The sequence below is a fragment of the Theropithecus gelada genome, chromosome 12, assembly GCF_003255815.1.
Source record: "Theropithecus gelada isolate Dixy chromosome 12, Tgel_1.0, whole genome shotgun sequence".
Lineage (NCBI taxonomy): Eukaryota > Metazoa > Chordata > Mammalia > Primates > Cercopithecidae > Theropithecus > Theropithecus gelada.
In genome coordinates, this window is record NC_037680.1 from 116,278,805 (window position 1) to 116,294,549 (window position 15,745).

At 53.6% G+C, this 15,745-nt stretch overlaps 1 long non-coding RNA gene across 1 annotated transcript in view; it reads left to right on the top strand.

Moving 5' to 3' along the window:
- Nucleotides 1–770: 770 nt before the first annotated feature.
- The window catches only part of LOC112635798, a 38,937-nt gene continuing 23,962 nt past the window's right edge, over nucleotides 771–15,745 (top strand). The window contains exon 1 of the long non-coding RNA XR_003122090.1: nucleotides 771–841. This is a non-coding gene — a long non-coding RNA (uncharacterized LOC112635798). The remainder of the gene's footprint in view (nucleotides 842–15,745) is intronic.

Below are 15,745 nucleotides of genomic sequence, written 5' to 3' on the forward strand. Positions count from 1 at the left end.
TCCGAGATGCCCAGCAATCCCTGCCGCCTGGCATTCACACCCTTGTGTGACCCCTCTCCTTGAGTATGGAAGGGACTACACAGAACACTGCAGAAGTAATGGGGTGGGACATAAAAAGACGGTGGCTTCTGTTCTGCTCTCACTGTCCTGTCCCAGCACCCTCCCTCTCTCCCATTCTCCCTTATTTTAATGAGGCCAGCAGCCATGCTGTGCACTACACCAGGCAGAGGCCCCCATGGCAAGGGCCTGAGCACAGACTGGAGCCAACGGTCATCCAGGGACAAAGGCTCCAAGTCCAAGAGTCCATGAGGATCTGAATTCTACCGACAACCATGAATGAGCTTAGACATGGAACCCACTCCAGTTGAACCTTCAGATAAAACCCAAGCCCCTGCTGAGGGCTTGACTCCACCCTCATCCAAGAATACAAGGTGGGGGCACTCAGCTGAGCTGTGCATGGATTTCCAACCCCCAGAAACTGTGAGATCATAACTGTTTCTGGTTTGAAGCCACTAAGTTGTGGGGGTGATTTGTTCTGCATCAGTAGATAACTGTCGCGTGTTTCCCATCTGCTGGCTGAATGCAGCATCCTCCGCTGACCTGGGGGAGGGCAAAAGTGCAGAAGGAAGGTTTCCACGGACCAGGAGCACCTGCTGTGCGGGACAGTCAGGAGGCAACAAAGTCGACTGTGTCGAGAGACTGAAATTTGTTGTTGTTCCTGCACCTATCGCTCCCCTGAGATGGAGTGGCTGTGTGCTGCATCTCGGCAGAAAACCCGCATCATGTGGGAATAAATTAGGCTACGTGTGATAAAATACCCGGAAAACAATGGTGTAAACCAGTAAGTGTGTTTTTCTCACGGGGCAGGTGGTTTGGGGGTCAGTGCTGGTTGGTGTTGGCTCAGCAGCTGTACATCCGGGCAGAGGCTCTGTGGCTCTCCTGGCCTTTCTCTCGCCTTTGCGGGATGTCTGCTGCTCCTCCAGGCTTTGCGTCCACTCTTGAAGAGCAGTGCCAGCTGTTTTGCCATTTCCATGAGGAAAGGAAAAGGTGTCTCAGATGTCCCTGGCACACTTCTTCTTGGTCAGAGTGTGTCACTTGGCAGCTCCTGGCTGTTTCCCTGAGTGGAAGAAGTGCCTCCTCAGCTCACTCCCTCTGCTAACTGCAGCATCTCCGGCTTGCTTCTGCTGATGTGTTATCCTTCTCCTCCAAGCTGCAAAGAAAGGTCTGGCCTGGAAACCTGAATTCCAGCCATGGTTCAGCCCTCAGCCTTGTTTGTGGCTTTGGCCACTTGTCTTTCTTCTCTGAGCTGTTATGTTCTTCTACACAAGGGATTCCGTTCCAAGGACCAGCTAAATCATTTGGGAATTTTAAGATTCATGGATAAAAGGAGGCCTGGAAAGAAATGAAAAAGAAGCAGAATTCCATTAGGAATGCCTAGCGGTGAAGCTGGGAGTGCACTCCCGCTGGCTGAGGGGCTCCTGGAAAAAGAGGTCTGTCAGATGACAGAGGTGGAGAGAGTGTAGGGCAATGGGAAGGGCCACGTGGCAGGATGAGAAGGCAGTGGCAATGCCAGAGATAAGACGGGCTCTGCAGATTTTGCCTTTAGAACAACTAGAATTTCTCTTTGGCCAAAAGACATGTTTGTAGTGAGGGAGAATCTGGCCGAGGACACTTCTGCTTGTGTGCATTTCTTTTAGGCATAACATCAGCTCTCAGGGCACGGGCAGTGCTTTCTCTCCCTCACATGGAGCAGGTGGCCCTTCCTCAGAGGACGGCCTCAGGCACCATCAGACCCGTCAGAGAATCACAGCCCAGCGCCTGCCAAGCACACCCGCCACCTCCTGGAACCTGCAGTTCTTGTCTTACTTACAAATGATACCAAATGCCTGGGCAGCCCCCTGTTCTCCACATTTTCTGGATTTGTGCGGTTTGCTTTGCTTTGCACAGTGTTTTTGCGCACAGTGTCACTTGCCCTTCATGGCAGGTCCTCTGAAGGGTGACAGCTTCCTCTGGAGACCCTTTGTGACGTGTCCATCCGGGCCCAGTGAGACCTTCTGTGACCGCCCATTGGGGTCCAGTGAAGGAGCCCCATGGATCCTGAGCACAGAGGGCCTGTTGTCCAGCTCACAAGTCAAGAAAGGAACTCCGCAGCTCCCTGGCATTCTTCCCGGGTCCCCAGCAAGATCATCCTAGGTGTGCCGAGGTCAGAGCCCACAGAAGTGACCCCATAGGTAAAGTCTGCAGGTATAGCCACCTGCTCTTTGTGACTCCAGGGACCACTGGTGGAGTCCAGTGGGGACCTCCTCATACACACACGTCCACTGGAGAACATGGGGCCCTCCTATCCAGAGACAGCTGCAGAAAGGCCTTGAGCAACTAGCATATGAAGTTGAAATGCTTCACCGGCCACTCTTCTTCCTCCTATGCACTGTACTTCCTTCTCAGATGCCCCAGTTGCTGAAAAAGATCCATCCTGTAGGGTTAAGGAGTACCCAGGTGTGGAAATGAGGGATTCCTGGCCCTTTCCACTGCTGCCTGGGGGCAGAGCAGGCCCTGCCATCAACTCAGGCTGCAGCTGCAGGTGCATGCGGAAGAGGCTGGAGGTTCACCGGCCTTTCAAGGGTAGGCGGTAACAGACAAAATCTTAGGCTGTGCAAACGTGAGGGACAAAATACACGGCTGTGTGGAAACTAAGGTGATCTCACTGTCAGAAAAGAGGTCTCCATGCCACGCAGCGGGGCCCCGAGCATCACATGCCACTTGCCCAAGCTGGGAAGAAAGTGCAGTGATTCACCCTTTCCTAGATGAGGAAACTGAGGCTCAGGGATGTGGAGTGGCTCAGGAGAATTCATAGATGAGGTTCAGAGCCAGCAGCCTGGCCTGGGACTTCTGAATTTCAAGGGTTGACCCCTTTGCAGGCTCTAGGCCTGGCCATCCTAAGTGGGGAGTGGGGATGGCTGTTCTTCCTGCCCTCTGGCCTGGTGCTAATTCCCCCGAACTGATCTTTCTCCTCCTGGCGTCCTCTTGCCCACCCCTCCCCACTTCCACAGGCTCCCCAAGAGTCAGGCAGGGCCACAGGCCTATGGGACTTCACAGCGTGCCAGGCAACATTCAGCCTTAGCTCTTGACCTGGTCAAAGGGAGGGAGGCCTCTGGAAAGGGTTCTTCTCTCTAATGGGAAACAGGTGAGCAGCGCACCCCACCATCACCGCCATGACGGGAGGACTGCTGAGCAGCGCACCCCACCATCACCACCATGACGGGAGGACTGCTGAGCAGCGCACCCAACCATCACCGCCATGACGGGAGGACTGCCCAGACATGTCTTCCCAGAGCAACGTGACCAGCTTCCCCTCTCTCTCTCTTTCTGTCTCTATCTCTCAGCCCTCTTCACCCCCAAACTGCAGACTGGTGAGCTCAGGGACTGGCGGTTGTTATTTTCAACCGAGTTCAGGAGTCACGTGTTACACAGCAGCAGATGCTCAGAACACCCTGTCATCCCCACACGGCAGATTCAAGTTCCTCTAGCACTTATTGAGTGCCTTCTGTATGCCGACTCGGAGCCTTCACACTCTCTTGCCCAGCAGCCCAGGGCAGTCGATCTCCTGTGGACGCGCAGCCTCCCCTCGTGTGCAGGGTCTGTTCACACGGCTGCTCATCTCCTGGGATGAGTTTTCAGAGTGTGTCTTTGCAGGTATCCCTGTGGGAAGCAGGTTCGAATGGGGGGGTGCACAGGGAGGTACCTGGGGAGACATGTCACAGCGTCCACTCCTAGGGAGCTTTGCTTTATCCCCAGGTGTCCTCAGTTTGGGTGAAGGGACAGGATTTCAAAGCAGCCTTTCCTTCTGTCCTGCTCCTTGCCTCTCAGATGAGGATGTCCTGCCAACTGCTGGCTCTGTAGGTGACCGTCCCAGGGACAGCCGCACCCCATATGGAGCACAGAGGCTGGTGGCTGGCGGGCCTGTGACCACCATGCCACCAAAACACGTTACTGGTGTACAGATGTTTCTCTCCACACATCCCGGAGCTGTTTGAGGGCAGGGCTGTATCAGAGTCGCCCGTGCACACTCACACGCAGCACGGTGCCCTAGGGACCTCACCAGCACCACCCAGAACCTTTTGTTGGAGAAGCCGGCGGTCATAGTGATGGGAGGTGGAGAGTATAGTCTGGCTGTTGGCCGTGCTTGAGTCCTCACCTCCATGTGTGCTGTGGCCACCTTAGCACAGAAGCACACGCTGTGATTCTAAGAGGGACAACGTGTGTGTTCTGAGTCTTGCTGAAGGCTACAGGGTTCCAGGGAGGAGGCTCCTACCCACAAGGGCAGGGGTGCCCTGCAGTGGCCAACTCCTGGCCTCCAGGTGGCCAGCCACCCGGCTTCCCCCTCCTCCCTGGGTTTCCGCCAGTTTCCCATCTGCTCCCACAGACTCATCTGCTGGGGACAGCCAGTTCAATCGCAAGAAAAGAAAGGCAGATGCTGTAGGTGACGATTTTTTGGCAGTCTCCAGAGAAAACAGGAATCTGGACTCAGGAGAAATGCTGTGTGCAATGGAAGACGCTGCTGCCCACTCACCTGGGTCAGGACTCAGGGAAGTTCGGGGGCCTCCCGTGAGACGGCGTGCCCTCAAGGGCGTGGTGGGGGCCACGTTGGGACCGGTCTTTCCTCGGGGGCTCAAGGAGTGCACGTCCATATTTTCACACTGGTTTAACTTCATGCTGGTCATTGGCAAAGATAAATTAAAAAAAAAAAAAATCAAAGACATTGTCAGTGGGGAAGGGAGTTTTCCAGATGAATCAGAATCCATTAATTTTATCCCCACACATTTGGTGACTGAATATTCACATGACTCATGCACAATAGAGGGATGCAAATCTGTCCCCAGCACACTCGCGTGCCGAGGTGACATGGCAGGCGCGGTGTCTTCATCTCCCAGCACTGCCAGTCTCCCTAAGGAGCCCCCGGACTGACTGCAGACCCGGCCCGAGGCGTCAATGCCAACCAGCCCATGAGGGAGAAGTTCAGCCTGTCCAACTTGACTCCCTCCCTCTGCTCCTCTGTGTGAAGGTGCCTGTGCCTGCAGGGCTGGGGGAGGTTGGCTTAGGGACCCCACCTGATCTGGATGAAGCCTGAAGATCCACAGGCCTCTGGGGAGACCCTGGGCAGGCCCCACACCTGGTCGCTTTCCTGCATCTCCTCAGGGAGGTGTGGCACAGAGGCCTGGGCTCAGTGTCTCCTACCCACGGGCTGCCGTGCTCAGTTTCACGGTTTCACCCTCGGGGCCTCTGTGTCTGCAAGGGAGCTCAGTCAGCAGCTGTACAGGCCTAGGGCTCCCCACCTGCCTTGCCGCTCCCATAACAGTGAGCACTCGGTCCTGATGCCGGAATGGCAAGCCCTGACACAGAGCCATGTTTCTAGCAGTTATTTGAACCCCAGGGGTTTATTGTGGCAGATGCATTCCGGAAACCACACCTAGATTGGGGTGTGAAGCTTGAACACTGCTCCAGGCCTGATGGACCCGGGCTAGGAGGTTGCACCATGGCCACAAGCACAGCTTTTGGGCGGTGGAGAAGGTGCACTGAGAGACCGATGCTGTGCCTTCAATGGACCTGGGCACCACCTGGCATAGGGCACCCTCAACCTGCCATCATCTACATCTCGGGAGGCTAGGCGACAGTTCCAGAACAACCACAGGAGTGGTCCCTGCCTGGTGCTCCTCCCAGGGGCAGGAGACCCCTCTCCTGGGCCAACCTCAGGCACTACGTGGCCTTCGCTGCTCCTGAAAGTGACTGGCTGGGAGAGGCTTTGGAGCTAACAAGGCCCAGAGTTGCACAGCACAAGGTTCTCTAGAAATCCCTCTCCCCTGTCATGGACTGGGAAACTGAGGCAGGGAAGAGGGAGCAGAGGCAGAGTCCCATGGCTGACCATTTGTTCTGCAAATTCTGAATGCCCAGCAGTGTGCTTTTTAAAGCTTTACTGAGGTATAATTTACATGTCATAAAATTCACCCACCGAGCAAGCATACAATTGCATGTTTTTCGGTAAAATTACAGATTTGTGAAACCATCGCCACACTCCAGTTTTACAACTTTTTTATCACCCCAAAATCCTCTCGAGCCTGCTTGCCGTCAGCCCCCAGTTCCACCCTCAGCCCCAGGCACTGCTGGTGTATGCTCTGTCTCTCCCAGCGGCACTTTCCGTGGATGAGAGGTGAATATCCAAACCTAATCAGGTACCAGGCAAGCATCATGGGCATTCAACCCTTGAGTGCTGACACCCATGCTCAGAAGGGCTCCATGCTTGGGGTTCAGAGCTCTGCAGTCCTGCTCCTGCAACCCCTGGTCACTTTTTCTTCAGTCTGTTTTGTAAGCACAATCTGATGAGGCCGAGTCGCATGTTCCAGGCATGGAGCCTGGGCCCACACACCTCCCGCCCCTTCCCACTGATGTCCTTAGTCCACACTTCAACCCCCACCCTCTCCTCCCAGGGCCACTGCCCGCCTCTCCCAAAGCAGTGACTGGGTCTTGTTAGCAGGGGGTGGCCTGCCTTCCTGAGTCACTTTCCATCCTAGTGGCAGCCTGGGCCCTGTGTGGTGAGGGTCACGGTCGGGTCTGGCACCATGCAGCATGTTGGGTGGAACCAGGAGATGACGGTCTCCCATCCTGGGCTGGACGGTGGCTCAGCAAAGTCAGTCCCTCACACATCCTCGATCCAGGTCCCGTGCGTGCCCCGGCTCTGAGGTTCAGCCTGTTGGTAATGTTGTGTCCTGGGTGCTGGGGAGACAGATGCATGGAGCTGGTGCTGACGGCACACATGCCAGGCTGTGGAGTGGGGTCCAGGGTGCCTGTGAAGGTCTGCACTCCCCAAGCATCCCACGCCACCAAAGGAGTGTGACATTCAACATCAAATAACCCCGTGGCTGCTGGCCACCCCCATCGGCACCCTCCCTTTACCTCCCTTTATGCTGCACATCTGCACATCACGCAGGACAGCTCACTGCACCGGAGCACTTTTGGGACTATGAGGCAGCTCCTGTGGCCTTCCTGGCCTCGAGGTCTCCCTGATGTCTCTTGACTCTGGGCTCCATCCACCCAGCCAAGGGCTGTTGTTGCTTGTCCCAAACACCAGGTAATTCATGAGAAGATACGTCTTGTGAGTGCTGAGACCATCACGTGCCCAGCCAGGAACAGAGAAGAGCAGGCATGAGGAGAGCCTCATCTTCTCCTCGTCCCACCAGGAAATCTTTGAATTCAGATTTCTAATGTCAGATGACAATGAATCTGGGTTCATGTTTAAAGCAAGCATCTCTTACTATGGGCTGTTTTCATGAACTTGGGACTTGGGAAGGCTGTAGCCACTGTCTCCAGGCAAAGACCACGAAGAAGGTGAGTGGGTGAGGGCCAGGCCGAGGCTCCCAACACAGCCTATGGGCAGACGGACGTAGAACTAGGAAGGCTCCAGTTTATGTAGCGGAAAGTACATACCCATCCCTCCCCCAAACACAATAAGCTGACATCCATTTCCTAAGGGCTACTGAGTTCTGCCAAGCAGCAAATAAATCACCCGCAACACCAGCGACGGGACAGGGAAGGAATCTGAAACCGCAGGCGCAGCGGCCGTGGTGCCAGGAGACATCGCTGTCTGCCGCGGGCCGGGGACTCCATGCCATGAACACCCCTGCCAGCTGGAGCTGGGCTCTGCAGAGGTCTTGCCCGGGTGGGGGCCCTTGCATAGCTCCTCCGAGCTGCCCTGCCGGAGTGAGGCACAGAGGCAGGGGCAGAGTGCAGGGTCTCAGTTGGCACCTGCCACCATCTGGGTTTGGACAGAAAGCCTGTCGGGTCATCGACAGACCAGTCAGAAGATGCATTTGATCACTGGTCACAGCAGCACTGTCCGCATCATTCCAAGAGACCCAGTCGACGGTGGAGGGTGAGCATGGAAAACGGCCTTTTGCAATCACTTGCTCCGGCCATCTCAGACACAAAACCCAGAGTCAGCATCTTCCCCTGACACCCTGGCCCTGGCATCTGCAGTGAGGCAGCAGATGTTATGATCCAGTTCAAGATGGCCTTGGTGGTCTCACTCAATTCAGGTCCCGCCTAAAGATAGCCTGGAGCAGAACTGCCCCCTCCAGGAGGGGAGCTGAGCCATCGGCCTCTGCGGGTCTAAGAGCAGAGGGCCTGGGATCCCTGCCACCTGGGCTTCCTGGGTCATATCACTTGGTCCCTTGGGGTCACAGCAGCAGAGGTAGGATGGCAAAAACCCATTTGCAGCTCCCTTCAGACAGAGGCCAGAGCTCAGAGCTCACCAGCCCCGCCCCCACGCCCATCGAGGAGTCTCAGTGGAAGCTGTTCTCTCTCACATGACAGGTGTTGGGAGGCTCACATTCCCTCGCAGGTGGAAAAGTGCTTTTTCAATCTCCAGCCCCACCTGTGAGCACTGACCTCATCAGCATTTCCCGGGGCTATAAATAGACCTGAAACACAATGAAAGGATCCAGTTTAGAGAAAACAGCCGTGGACCTTATGTCACCTGAAAAACGCTTTGGTAGGGCAAATGCTGTTCTGAACTCTGTCCACTTTGTAAGTGTGGACACCACCATGACCCTCTCCTAGAGCACGCATTTGAAGGGTGGGTCCAGAAAAATAGATCCAGATTCCCTGCTGGATCTAAATTTTAGACATATTTTGACTGGCTGAGCATTATTTTTTAGAGTTTAGATTGATTGTACACATTTAATAATCTAGAAATCCTAGTTTATCTTGATAAACCAGAAGATCTGGCCACATTGGGCTCAGTGTTCCCCAGCATAATAAGCTGGGTTCACACAGCTCCTTGGGTGGGGGCTGTGTACTGCCAGTCCCTGCCAACTGGGCCACATCCAGTTGTTGACACCAATTAACCATACTGTTTTCATCAATGTCCCCTGAGAAGTGGTCGTGAGCCTGCAGGACTTAGTTAACTGCAGGTGTAAAATGGGACATCAACTCCTGGAACTACCTTTTTCATAAAAATATATTCTTAAGTTATAAGTTTTCACAGTTTCTAAAAACAGCTGATCTTTTGTGGCTGTAAAGTAGGACCCACATAACTACATATGACTTCATGTTATTGATTAAATCTTTGAGATATTGATCACAAACATTCAACTGCATTAATCTATATTAGAAATTTGAGAACCACCTCCTCCCCAAGCAGTTTTCAGAACCTGGCTCCCCCCATACCAAAGGGCCCAAATCATAATGTCTGCAGAGACGGGCTTGGCCAATTGGTGTCAACAACTGGATGTGGCCCAGTCAGCAGGGACTGGCAGTACACAGCCCCCATCCAAAGAACCATGTGAACCCAGCTTATTGTCCTAGGGAACACTGAGCCCAATGTGGCCAGCTCTTCTGGTTCATCAAGAGAAACCAGGATTTCTAGATTATTAAATGTATTAAATCAATCTGAACTCTAAAAAATAATGCTTAGCCAGTCAAAATGTGTCTAAAATTTACATCCAGCAGGCAATCTGCCTGTTTGTGACTCTGTAGAAATTATACAACTAAGACCCCTAGGCTTCCTGCTGTATCCTGCACCCTAGTCCCCTGGGGGAGCTTCATGCTGACTGCTCCCCTCCTCTCTTACTCTGTGGCTTATTCCCCTGTACATTTTCCAGAACCTCATGAACCTGCACAGATCTCCAGATTATCTTCTCCAGATGGTCAGGAGGGACAGAGGGATCAAACCATCCCTGACTATTGGGGATTTACAGGCTGCCTCCAGAAACAAGGATGCCTGGGGCTTCTAGAAGTAGTCAAGAGAATGTCATTTCACAGGTGCAGGGTAAACCAAAAAATACTACTTTGTTAGTGTAATTGGTAGGAGTGAGAGAGCAACATTTTTCCTATTGAATAATGTCAAGGAAATCACAGTCAGAGTGTGGGCCCTGCAGTTGGACCATCTGAGTTTAAAGCTCCTCCATGAAGTTTACTAGTTACATGAACAAATCTATGTCGCAAGTTTATTTACTAAAAATATTGGAGACAATATTAATATTTATCATATCATTGTTAGGAGGATAAATTGGCACATGTCAGGTTTTTAGAACACTGGCAATGAAACCCTCAATCAAGTTTGCTTACCATAATCATTATTGTTATTTCTGGTCACCACTCCTCCTTTCCAAGTCCCCAGGAGTACATAGGGACAACAGCAAAGGAACATTTCATTTGCTGGGTTCTGGCTTCATTTGCCCAGCTGCAAGGCATACTGGTGAAAGGGCTTGTGCCAACCTAGCACCCTGGCTCATACCACATCTCAACCGGGTCATGACATCTTACCCCATCTCATAGGGAAAGTAACGGGCAGGGAATCAAAGGGAGACAAGTATCCCACAACCCACCAAAAGAAAGCTTGGAGAGGTGGCTCTGAGTATCCCCCTCCCCACTGCAGAAAACAGTGACCCCACGGTCCCACTGCACAGACCCAGGAGTGGGTCATTTCCCCCCAGAATGTCCTCTGCACAGTTCCATGCTATTGCCCTGGCCCAGACTGACAATGCAGGGAGGGGACAGGAGACAACCGGCAGCTAAGGAGGGAGCACCACCAGCCTCAGGTGCATGGAGCTGAAAACCTGCACACCAGAGCCCCTCCTAGTCAGTCACCAAGCCCCTCAAGCCACATTTCCCAGCCCTGTCTGAGGATTGGAGTGGTCATGTGACTCATTCTAGCCATTGGAGTATAAGCAGAGTTCATGACCACCATACCAAGCCTGGCCCATAATCACCTCCTCTCTCCACCAAAGCATCCCTTCTCCCTCCTCCATCCTCCTGTCCTCCCTCCTCCTCTTCTCGTTCCACCACTGGCTGGATATCCACACTCAGGGAGACCTCAGAAGCCAGTGGTTCAAGAAGGCAGAGTCTCCATCCGTGCCTGGAGCTCGGCCACCGCTGACTGGACTTCATGGGAGCAAGAATCCCATATCATTGCATTGAGCCGTTGAGGTTTCTGGGTTTATCTGTCACAGCAGTTTGCATCCCACTATCTGGTACAGCAGGGCTGCCTCTGTCCTGCAGGTACATCCCCAACTGCCCCAACCCTGCGTGAAGTCCCAGTGCTGAGCCCAGTGGTGAAGGGTGTGGACTTCAGGGTTGGACTGGCTGCATCCAACCCCAGCTCTGCCACGGCTGCAGGCAAATTGCTTTAGCCCTCTGTGCCTCAGTTTTCCTGTCTGTAAAACGAGGATCAGAGTATTTCCTCCCTGTATAACAGTCATTAGAAGGATGAAACGAGTTAAACCTGCAATGTGTTTACAGCTATGTGGGGCCAGTAGTATCTGCTAGGCAGGGGCTTCCTGACAGCATATTTCATTTGTAGAGATAAGGATCTCCCACACCAGCCATAGCTGTCATCATGACACAGTCACGGTTCTTTATGCTTCCCATTAGTTAGTTTTCCTCACACTCAAGGCCGATTTGCTCAACTTAACAGGAAGTGTCCACTGAGCTGGGAGGTCATTGCTGGTCCAGCCCTGCCAGGCTGTAGCGTGGGCTCCACCCCTGCCAAGACTCCTACCTTTCAGCTCACATATTGATCAAAGATGTAGCCTCTGCATTGAGGCAGCTCCCAGCTCCAGCCTCAGCCACAGGCTCATCAGACAGGAGGATCCCTGCCCTACTGGTAAGGTCCTTTAGGGCCCTTAGTCACCTTTTCTATCAAGACATTAGCCAGAGCTATCACAGGCGGTCAGAGAAGATGAAAAACTATTAAACACGGAGAAGAAGGAGGCTGGGGTCTCAACTTGCCTCCCAGGGCTGTAGGGACAGTGGTTTCTAGCAGGCATCAGAGCTTCCCTTTGTAACAGGTGTTTCCTCACCCTAAGCGTGAATGGCTGAGAGGAGCCGTCCACGCTTTTAGGGTAAAGTCAAGGACACATCTCCCAGTGGATGCTCCACACAGCCCTGACCCGAGAGTCTGGTAGACTGTGTTTGCGTTAATGCCTCTTCCAGGACCCCTGGGACAGGAAGAGGCACTGGCATGGAAGGAGGGCACAACTATCACAGAGTCTCCAAGGGGGAAGTCCTTGCAGGAATTTAAAATGAGGGCCTTGTCTGGAGGAAGGGCCAGGCTGAAAGCAGGATTTGGAGTCCTCAAAGGAATGATGACGCCTGCAGCTTCAAGGGTAGGCTTGTTTGCTGCAGGCGTCTGAAGGCTCCTGCGGCGGAACTGGGCTGTGACCCTCAGGCTGAGGCAGGATACTGTCACAGGTGGGATGGTGCCGAGGGGGACAGGGCTAAGACTCTGTGCCTAAGGCTTGCACACGAATGGCCCGATGGTGTTGAAGGTTGGCTAGCCGATGCAGACCTTGGCTTTCTTGTCCAGCCTAAGTAATCAGTGTTAGTTTCCTGGGGCCAGTATAGAAAAGGACCACACACCAGGGGGCCTTTAAAAAAATAGAAATGGATTTCTTTACAGTTCTGGGGGACACTAGTCAGAAATGAAGGTATCTCCAAGGTTAGTTCTTCCGGAAGCTCTGGGGGACCTGTGCCAAGCCTCTCTCTCCGGCTCCTGGTGGCTGTGGCGTTCCCTGGCTTGTGAACACATCGCCTTGCTCTCTGCTCCTGGTCACATCTGGGTCTGTATCCCTCCTGTCCTTATGAGGACACTGGTTACTAGATTCAGGGCCCACCCTAAATCCAGGAGGACTCGATCTCAAAATCCTTAACTAATTACATCTGCAAAGACCCTGTTTCCAAATAAATCACATTCTGAGGTGCTAGGAGGAGATTTGGGGGAGAATACTGTCCAATTCACTAGTGACTTGGGGTCCTCGGGAGGGATTCTAGGCTGCTGCAGAAGTGTTGGCACAATGAAGGTGGTGGCTTTGGAAGATTAGTTCTGCCATAGTGGGGAGCCAAGGTTGGGATAGATGGGTCACCATGGAACTGGAAGCAGGGAGAGAAGAGGAGGCTGGGTGTGAGGTGCCAGAGACTGACCCAACATAGAAGCGGAGGAAAGGGGGAGGAGGAAACCTCCCAGAGGGCAGGAGGGTGGGCCTGGGACCCTTGGAACACCAGGGCCAAGACCAGTGAGTTTTGGGTTTTGGGTGTGCCATGCACAGAACCGGATGGGAAAACAGGGAAAGTTGGAAGCCAGCGTGAACTCTGATGTGGGCGAGAAAAGAAGGGAAAGGTGACAGAACTGGGAACAGAGGGCGAGACCTGCATTCTGGGTCCAGAGCTAATCTCCCTACTATTTCAGTTTTCTCAGCTGTTCATGAAGGGAGGTGTCCCCTGTTCCTTCCACCTCCCACGCTCCTAAGAAGCACCTGAATGCTGCCACCCAGCTGCCCTGAAAAGAGAGGACCCCTCTTCAGAGGCTCCCAGCCCAAGAAAAGAGACTGGGTTTCCTGCATGAGCAAAAGGGAAAAGCTGCCTTTGGAAGAGTGGTTGAACCCGTCAGCCACATGACTCTGAAGCCGTGTTGCCCTTTGGAGGCAGCCGGAAGGACATGACACAGAGGCTCCCTGGAAAGTGGGTAGGTGCAGAGCCACACCAGCTTCTGTGTGAAGAAGCTGAAAGTGTGCAGGACAGACTCCTCCGTCTCATTTCTTCACTCAAAACCACAAAGCCTATCTTGAAATAGACATCGTGTGAATAAAGCCAGAAAGTCGAATTCCCAGAAGGAGAGTGTGCGTTTCCTTGAGCCGCCGTCATGGGCACAGCGCGGAGAACCCATTGCTGCTTCATAAACAGCACGTGGTTCCCATTACCCTTTGATTCCTACACAAAAAGATTATGAGAAAGCGCTGGTATGTGGGAAACGGCAGCTTTCTAGATCTCGAACATTTGCCTTGTTAATTTTTCAGAAATGCACGGGGGCTGTGACAATGGGGAAGCGACTGCCGATACGCTTTACTACAGCTCGGCTCTTCCCCAGTTTTAAACGCCACCACGGCCTCGGCCTTCATGTTTATCACAGTCCACGGCTCTTTCATCATGGGAGGGCATTTTTCTTTATTGCATTGTGGTTGACACGTTTGCGCGCAGCTTGATTTAAATGTCCTAGTAAAATCCTAAAAGATGAGACAAAAAAATCAGCTTCGGCAGCCGAGGTGAGGCCCCTGGTAGCAGCTGGGTTATTGTGCCACGGTTTTAAGGGCGCCCTGGACCCATTTCCCTTCAGTCCAGCCTTCCTGAGCTGGAATGCTCAGCGACATGAATTGGCCACAGTAGCAGAGGTGGCAGGCGTGCCTGCTGACTTCCCCGGGAGCCGGCAGACAGCCCAGACGCCCCACGCCTGCCGCTGCCCCGGCCTCTCGTGACCTTCCTGTTATTCCCTGTTCACACCTTCGGAGTTTGGAACGAATGAAATTGCTGTGAGAGATTCACTTACATAAGAGACAATATCCTGCCGGGCGCAGTGGCTCAAGCCTGTAATCCCAGCACTTTGGGAGGCCGAGACGGGCGGATCACGAGGTCGGGAGATCGAGACCATCCTGGCTAACACGGTGAAACCCCATCTCTACTAAAAAAATACAAAAAACTAGCCGGGCGAGGTGGCGGGCGCCTGTAGTCCCAGCTACTCGGGAGGCTGAGGCAGGAGAATGGCGTGAACCCGGGAGGCGGAGCTTGCAGTGAGCTGAGATCCGGCCACTGCACCCCAGCCTGGGCGACAGAGCGAGACTCCGTCTCAAAAAAAAAAAAAAAAAATCCTGTCAGTCCTTGGTTCTAGCAGGGAGGATGAGACACCCCAGGGCACAAAGGAAAGACAATGAATCACAGAGTCACCACCCGAAGCCAGTGGGACCAGGCGCCCACCCAGGGAGGGATCCCTCAGGGTCAGGACCACCAGTGAGCAGTGGGCCACAGCCCAGAGTCCGGCTCAAGCCTTCCTTGCTGAGTGACTTGGGGACTCATTTCTTCTCGAGAGAATTCAGTTCCTCTCCTCTGTCCCCACGGTTTCCATTTCATTGTCTTTCCGTCTGACTTTCTGGAAGATTTCATCAACTTTCTCCACCAAGACTTCTACCGCAGCTGGCTGTTGCTGCTTCAGTCTTGGCAAACGCATCCTGCCAGGGGCTGCTCTTGCTCTCAGCTGTGTCCTCGCACAGCACCCCGTGCTGGGTCCGGGAAGGCTCCACCCTCCCATTCCACAGAGGATGGGAATTCTGGCTTCTTCAGGGTTTTCTTCCTGCTACGTGGGTTGTGTTCATTTCCTGTAGGGTCAGCTACGTATTTGTCTGCCTCTCTTTCCTTTCTGTCGTGGATTTTCTGAAACACAGGCACGGACAACCGGGGATCACTGGGTATTTTGAAGAATGAGGCAAAAGAAACGTCAGTTGGGGCACGGAGGGGACTGGTCAATGCCAGAAAGAGGACCTCGGGGACACCTTTGCTCAGGGACATCAACCGTCACACAGGCTGCTGGGGGTCTCCCTGTTCATTCCATAAATATCAATCTGCAGGCACAGCATCCTCAACGGCCCATTTAAGTTCTTTACGGAACAGCTGCCCCCTTCTTGTCTGGCTGGGAGAGATCGAAGTCTGACTGGTGGGAGTTCTGTGTCCCCGGGCGAGGGCAGGTTGGGGATGGAGACAAGTCTGTGAGGAGCCGGGCTCAGCCCCCTCCCCAGTCCACGCTGCCCTGCCTGAGGCCGTGCCTGCTTGCCGGGGGCTCCGCACTGATTCCCTTTTGCTGTCTTGATGCCATGCGAGGCGAGGAGAGAAGCCTGGTGCCCGAGCCCAGCTGTCTTAGTCACAGCTTCCT